Source organism: Pomacea canaliculata, linkage group LG5 (assembly GCF_003073045.1).
Source record: "Pomacea canaliculata isolate SZHN2017 linkage group LG5, ASM307304v1, whole genome shotgun sequence".
Classification (NCBI taxonomy): domain Eukaryota; kingdom Metazoa; phylum Mollusca; class Gastropoda; order Architaenioglossa; family Ampullariidae; genus Pomacea; species Pomacea canaliculata.
Window position 1 is genome coordinate 21,815,535 of NC_037594.1, and position 6,694 is coordinate 21,822,228.

Genomic DNA, 6,694 nt, shown 5'->3' on the forward strand with positions numbered 1-6,694 from the left:
ATACTACTGTGCTTGTTATAAAAGCACTATTTAAAACACCATCAGGCATCGGACAGTAATATCAACGAAAGATCGCTTGTGCAAACACACCGACCCACAAACGCGCGCGCACAGACACACACACACACAGAGCACAAAGTTTGGGGGATGGAGAATGGATATCAGAAGGCGGCACAGTGTGAGAACAAAGTGCACGTCGAGACTGCGCGGGTACATGCGCGAGCGCACGCGATGACAGACACAGGCGCCAAAGCCACCCGAAGTAATGGGTGCTGGGGCTACAGAGTTCGACCTTTACCAGACCCGCGCGCCTCCAGCTGTAGACTTCCTAACCAGGGGAGACAGTTCCTGCATCTCAAGCAGGTGCCAGGTGTCACATAAAATACACGCGAGTGGGTCGCGTTCTTCCAGTGGAGGCAGGAACTAATGCTCCTGTGACGATGCGTGTGTGTGTGTGCAGACTGAGAAGAGGGGATGGGGTGGGAAATATACATACATATACTTCCTGCGTTTCATATTCCTATAAACAAACACATGTATGCCACTCGACAAGCCAAAGGACTGAGGTGTGTCGGGGGTGAAAGCAGGGTGTCAAAGCGCGGGCTTGATACTATTACACAATTCAGAGCTGAGTTGTCGTGACTCAAGTGAAACCCAGTAAAACCCAGTGTGCCCTTTGTTCCCCACCAGCTTACTGCACCCTCACCAAACTACAGTGACAGAACACAAATCGTGAAAGTCTAGCGCGCGCACGTACGGTTAAAACAACGACACTCATTGTTTCCGCCAATGGTTTTAATACAAAATCGAAGCCGCTTTCTCGTCTTTTCATCGTTAGATGTCCTCTTTATTTTTAAATTTTACGAATTGATAAATCTCCACACACAAGTCACCGTACCCTGTCTACGTGACGTAGTGAATGAAGTTCACCGAGACCTTGTCTCATACCTGCTCAAAGTAACGGGTTCCTGAAAGTGTGAGGAACTGTTTACTGAGACCTAGACTCACATCTGCTCCATGTAGTCTTGTTTGGCAGAATTCAAGCAAGTGTACTAGAGTTAAGCAGTACGCAAAGAATGTAAAAAGAAACAACAATGAAGCTCGCATTGCGCTCATGGAGACCGATAAGAGAAGAACGTGAAAAATAACAAGAATCACGGGAAGATGATTTGAGATGGCTTGATAAAAAAAATAAAAAAAGAGGACGTAGGCAAACGCTTTGAGACATAAAACTAAGTATAGCACGCGGAATGCACACAACTGCACAAATATTTAACAGAAAATAAGCCATACCATCCGCTCGTATCCCTCAAACACTACCAACTGAGTCACGAGAGGCCGCTAGGCGTCTCCACTTGCCGCGCTCGCATCAGAGGAGAGAACAGCCAGGTCAGTCGAGGTTACCCACGCCAACCTTAGGTGCCGACAGACCCCCGCAGCATCGCGCTCGTCTATTCCGCTGCCCTGGAGGCAAGACGACCACAGCACCGTTGTCTCCTCCACTGTCCTGGAGGCAAACCGCCCACGCCACCGTGTGGCACCGTCTGCCCCTGGCCTCCTGGCGTGCTGGGCGGACATCAGCATGCCCTCATCGATCCACGTTGGGCGAGGGCTACAGAAGGATGGTGCTGAAGCTCTGTGGAGACGTGCACTCGCGTTGGAGCACGCGTCTGTTGAACACGGAGCGGAGGATCAGTGCAGCCTCCATCGTGGCGATTTATACTAGCTGGGCCTAGGGGTGGGGTGCGGAGGGAAAGAAAAGGTTGAGGGAAGGGGGGGGGGAACAGAAAGCTGACAGACAGGCTCTACGTGGACCAATGAACAATCGGTCCTGGCACTTAATTACGAGCCAGACTGGCCAAGTGGTCACAAAAGAACGGACATAGCGCCATGGTGGAAGGAGGGAACCTGGTTGGGCCAGCGAACTGAAACGAAACGGAAACCCGAAATCGAACAGGGATAGGGAAAGGGTAGCAGATAAAGGCGCGCGCGAGCACACACACACACCTCAGAGCTATCCATCCACAGTCGTTGAACAAAATCGACTACAGGTCCTCGTGTCATTCTACGTTTCTGAGAACAAGAAATCAACACTAATGAGCGATAAAGAATACCACTCGTGCAGGTTGGACAACAATGGAGCTGATTAACCGCATCATCTAAAGCGACAACAGCTGATGGCTCCTACAGACAAATCCCTTATTGTCCCCGAGACAAAACGTGGTGTCTGAAGTAGAAAGACATTGCAGTGCCAAACTGTGCAACGTGTTTGTTTCCTTGTTTACATTTATCAGTCGTATCCAGCTTCCTGACCTCACACAGCCTCGCTCTCAGCCCACCAATGGGATTCAAGACGAGCACGTTGTACTTAGCGGTTGGGTTTCATCAGCGTAGCAAAACTCCATTGGAGGACAGAGGCAAACGACCTAAGCGGCTTTCGTGTCTCAGCACTGCAAATTTTATAATACCGATTTATCAACGGTTCAAAATGGTAAAATATACACTACGCAGTCCACCAGTACTCTTAAAGATAAATTGCTTAATTAAAAAGCCATACCTTATGATTATGCCGCACACAGCCTCCACGCACAATAAATAAATACGGTCGAGTTTATCGGTGCTACACACAACAGCCACTGGAATGAATCTTCGGTTCCTATAAACAGAAACCGTCCTCTGATGTCAATGGCGAACAGAAGAATAAAAATGCCACAGCACAAGACTACACGTCTTAAAGACCGATAAAACAGTTGAGAAACAGCCTGTCATCTCTAGTTCTAGTCTGCCAGAGTGCTCTGTCATACCTGCTCAAAGGGACGTACACTCTTACAAAACAACTTAAAAACGCATTACAGCCCCATCACTGGGCAAAACCTTATATATTATAAATGATAACAGTTACCGTGTCACCTTCATCTGCAGATTAGAAAGGCTTCTCCAGTAACAGAAGAAAAAAAATCAAGCCAAGCAACCAACCAAAACTGAAGCCGTATGTACAATTTTCATGGCAGGTGTTACTTTAAAGATGTCATACTCTCGTGGACACTATTTTCATCCTCATCTTGTTTGTAAGTTGGACTTTTTTCCACTCGTGGCCTTCGTGCTGGTCTCCCCCGCACCTAGCGTGTTGCTATGACCCCAGACAACACTGTGTGCGGCAGGTCTTGTTAATGACAACGACAGCGCACGTCAAGTTGCTTCTGAAGTATGCTGCGCCTTCGCATGCACTGCACGCGCACTTCGGACCCAGGGACTAGCTTGTCCGGATAGCGAGACGCCACCGTGCTGCTGGGTATGGTACGGGGGAAGAGGGGGTGACCCATTTCCGAAGTGGGCGGCGAAAGAGGAAAAGCCTTAATGACCTCTGACCCGCCCACATAGCACCCCGCTGCCAAATATTGATGCCATGGCCGGGCATGGCACTGCGCATGCGTCCCTGCACTTGGCAGCGAAGCCGTTTAAGCGATGTCTGTCCCTACACGTCGTCAGTGACACTGACAAAGGTCAGACCTCTCCGCGCTTAGCTACACTGCGAAGGAAGTCGCGGTGATGAGGCAGAAGAGAGAGAGTTGTGTGTGTGTGACAGGGTATCGTTACATCCACCTACAATGTCACACCAGACACGACGTCCACCAGAAACACACGAATGAAAAACACACCCTGTCACCAACGATGTACGAATTAAAAAAAAACAACAACAAAAAACCAGCGCGTGCTAAATTTCATTCTTGTTGCAAAATATTTTTAAAAATCCATGCCTGCCTCCATCACAAATGTAAAGTAAGTAAATGATACACACCGCCAAGCACTATAATTTAACACTTGCATGGAAAGATGAAAACTAAGTCTTGACACCCACAAAAAAAACAACTAAAAACCTCACTTTTTGTTGTTTAAAAATGTCCACGTTTAACATAAAATTGATAACATTACTGAATTGTTACCCTAAAATTTTTCACTCCAAAATAAAGCAGATATCGATGACCAGCTCTGAGAAAGAGCTATTTTTTTTTAAATGCCGTAAATACATCAATATCTAACGTTTCATATGGTCAGTCAATAGACAGGTAGCGGATGTTGGAGGTGGGTGGTTGTCGGACATCGGTTTTTTTTTCTTTCTTTTTTTTTTGTGCCTGCCCTCATATGAAGAGAGATGGCGAAACATTCTTCAACTCAATCACCTCCTACGCCACCCCTCCCCTTTTCTATTCTTGCTTCCATCTGAGTGCCATCACTAATCGATTCTGCAAAATGCATTCGATTAATGTAAGATATTCTAATGTATCTCACATGTTAAACCCAATAACAAAGCAGAACAATGCTGTATATATATATAGCATGGACATGCCATTTACACGGAGAGAGATACAGGGCTGCGTGTGGGGAAGGAGGCAAGAGAGAGAGAAGGCACGAACAGTGTCGACCACCGCCATTGCTTTCGCAGCTGACAGCGTGCCAAGCGTGTGTGTGTACAGCCTGGCTGCACTGCTGAGTTCACTCGCCAGCGAAACAGGCGCCATCTTGTGTTCTCTTCACTGGCGTCGCAGTGCCACGACGGCCTCTCAGGCACCTCCGCTCGTGCTGCGTGTCCCCCTTGCCAACATCCGTTACCATTTTACGAATTTAGATGGAGAATGAAGTGAAAAAAATTGCTGCTCTTACCTTGGCTGCGTAGAGGCAACCTAGTCCGCGAACGGCAACGATGAGAATGCACTAAGCCTGGCCCTCTGGACTGTAACTCTCTCGCAGTCACGTGACCTGTCAATGAGCCTCCCCATGTTATTTACTTTGGCTTGTTATTTATAGGTCCGTCGCGCCGGCCAATCAGCAGCGAGACGATTCTCCGTCGAGAGTGTCGCGTCGGTTTGATTGGTCGAGGGAGTATAATGGCTGGGCCGAGTCGAGCCAGCTGCGAGCGTGGAGGTGCTGCGAGAACGAGTTACCCTGTGGCCTCATTGGATTTTACAATGCACCGCTCTGTCTTCTCTCTCTTTTCCACTTCCTCGCTCGCTCGCTCTCGCTCTCCTCGGGTCCCGAGCTTCGTGCACGGCCTGGGTTCTACCAGATGAAAATGAGACAGATTTTTGTCTCGTGCGTGCTGCTGCATCATGTGACTTAATTACGCGTGTGTTCCAGCCCAAGATATTCCCCTTACTACGTGTAAGTTGGTCCAGAGGGCGCAGACATTTTTGTTTGTTTTGGGGGTGGCTGTGGTTGCTGCAATGCGAGAAATGCAAGGACTAGATATGCAAGGCGTGAAGGCTCTTTGTCTGCACTCTTCCTCCCCTACTATCCCCCTCCCCACTTTTGTTGGCTGACCTCATTCGCTAGCGCCACCCACCCCCCCTCTCATCGAGGTTTGATACCCCCTCCTTCCTCGGTTACTTTCTAACACCGACTCGACGAGACAAATTTGCGGCTTCTTATCCTGGTGTGCTTACTGCAGTTTCGATCACACTGCCGTCCAAATAGGTCAGGTTAGAGTAAACAGGAAGGGGGGAGGGGAATGGCCCTGATGAGTAAACATCATCCCGTTTAAATGATGATGAGATATCTGTTAATTAGAATTGTACAGCGAACTAACGAGAGGAGAAGGGTTTGTTTACAGTGGTGAGAGAATAATATGGCTGTAATTATGTGTAGCATGTCTGTGCGGGTGTGCGAGCTTCTCTCTGTCCTCTACCTAATGTACATCGATTGTGTGAAACTGGGAAACTAGCGCACATTCATTCATTCCTTGATTTCTTTCTTCAGTTTTTCAGTCCCTCCTTTCTTCCGATCATCTGTTTTTGTAAGGGGGGAGGGGATCGTCTCGCTATCTTCTTTGTCCATTAACGATGAGACGGATTTTTCTATATTTTCCCCCTGTATAAAGACAACTCATTTTGAAAGTTTGCGCTTATCTGTATATCTTGTATTTAAAAAATACTCACAAAAAGTCACCATGCAACAGCTGGGTAAGTACACAGCCCGGCACGCTCACTGGCGTTTGGTAGATTCGTTGGTTTATTGGTTGGTTGGTCGTGTTTACCACCGTGCCAACAACGAAGACTATAATGAGGCGATCGCTAGGTAGACAAAAGCTACAAGATGATCAGTGTTCGTTAAAACAAGTCTTTAAAAAACTTTTCATCTTGTTCTTTTCTTTTTGGGGGAATAGGAAAATGTTATTTCTTGGCAGACTTCAAGACGAATGCCAAACATTTTCGTAAATATTTAATCTGATATTTTAAAAAAATTCTGATTAAAGACTGTAACATATTCTAACCCCTTTTTGTGCTCCACGCTTCTATTTCTTCTCTCCCATTATCTTCCCTTCTTTCTTCTTCCTCTTGTTTTCTCTCTTTTCACCTCTCTCTCTCTCTGTCACATACACACGCGCGCGCGCACACACATATATATACGGAGCACTCATACATACAAGCATATTATGCGATTTGTTTATTTTTCAAAATCCGTTTAATGTGAACTCAAATGATTGCTAAAGTAACAAAAGAGATGACGAAGAAAATAGAGTTCTAACTCACTAGCCATTTATTTAGATTACTAAAGGCACCTCGAGAAACCGAAAAATGAAGCACGTCACATGACCTAAAACACTCAAAAGAAAATTTCAAATTACTTCGAACAGTGTTTCTGGTACAGACGGCAATGTTTATTTACTTTTTGAAGTACCGGGTAAGTAGCTTAAATA

General features: G+C 46.7%; 1 protein-coding gene across 1 annotated transcript in view; it reads right to left on the bottom strand.

The window, feature by feature from the left end:
• The window catches only part of LOC112564460 (polycomb complex protein BMI-1-A-like), a 23,879-nt gene extending 19,085 nt beyond the window's left edge, over nt 1-4,794 (bottom strand). Inside the window, exon 1 of the mRNA XM_025239304.1 lies at nt 4,663-4,794. The gene's annotated coding sequence lies outside the window, so the exon portion shown is untranslated. The remainder of the gene's footprint in view (nt 1-4,662) is intronic.
• Between the last annotated feature and the right edge of the window lie 1,900 nt (nt 4,795-6,694).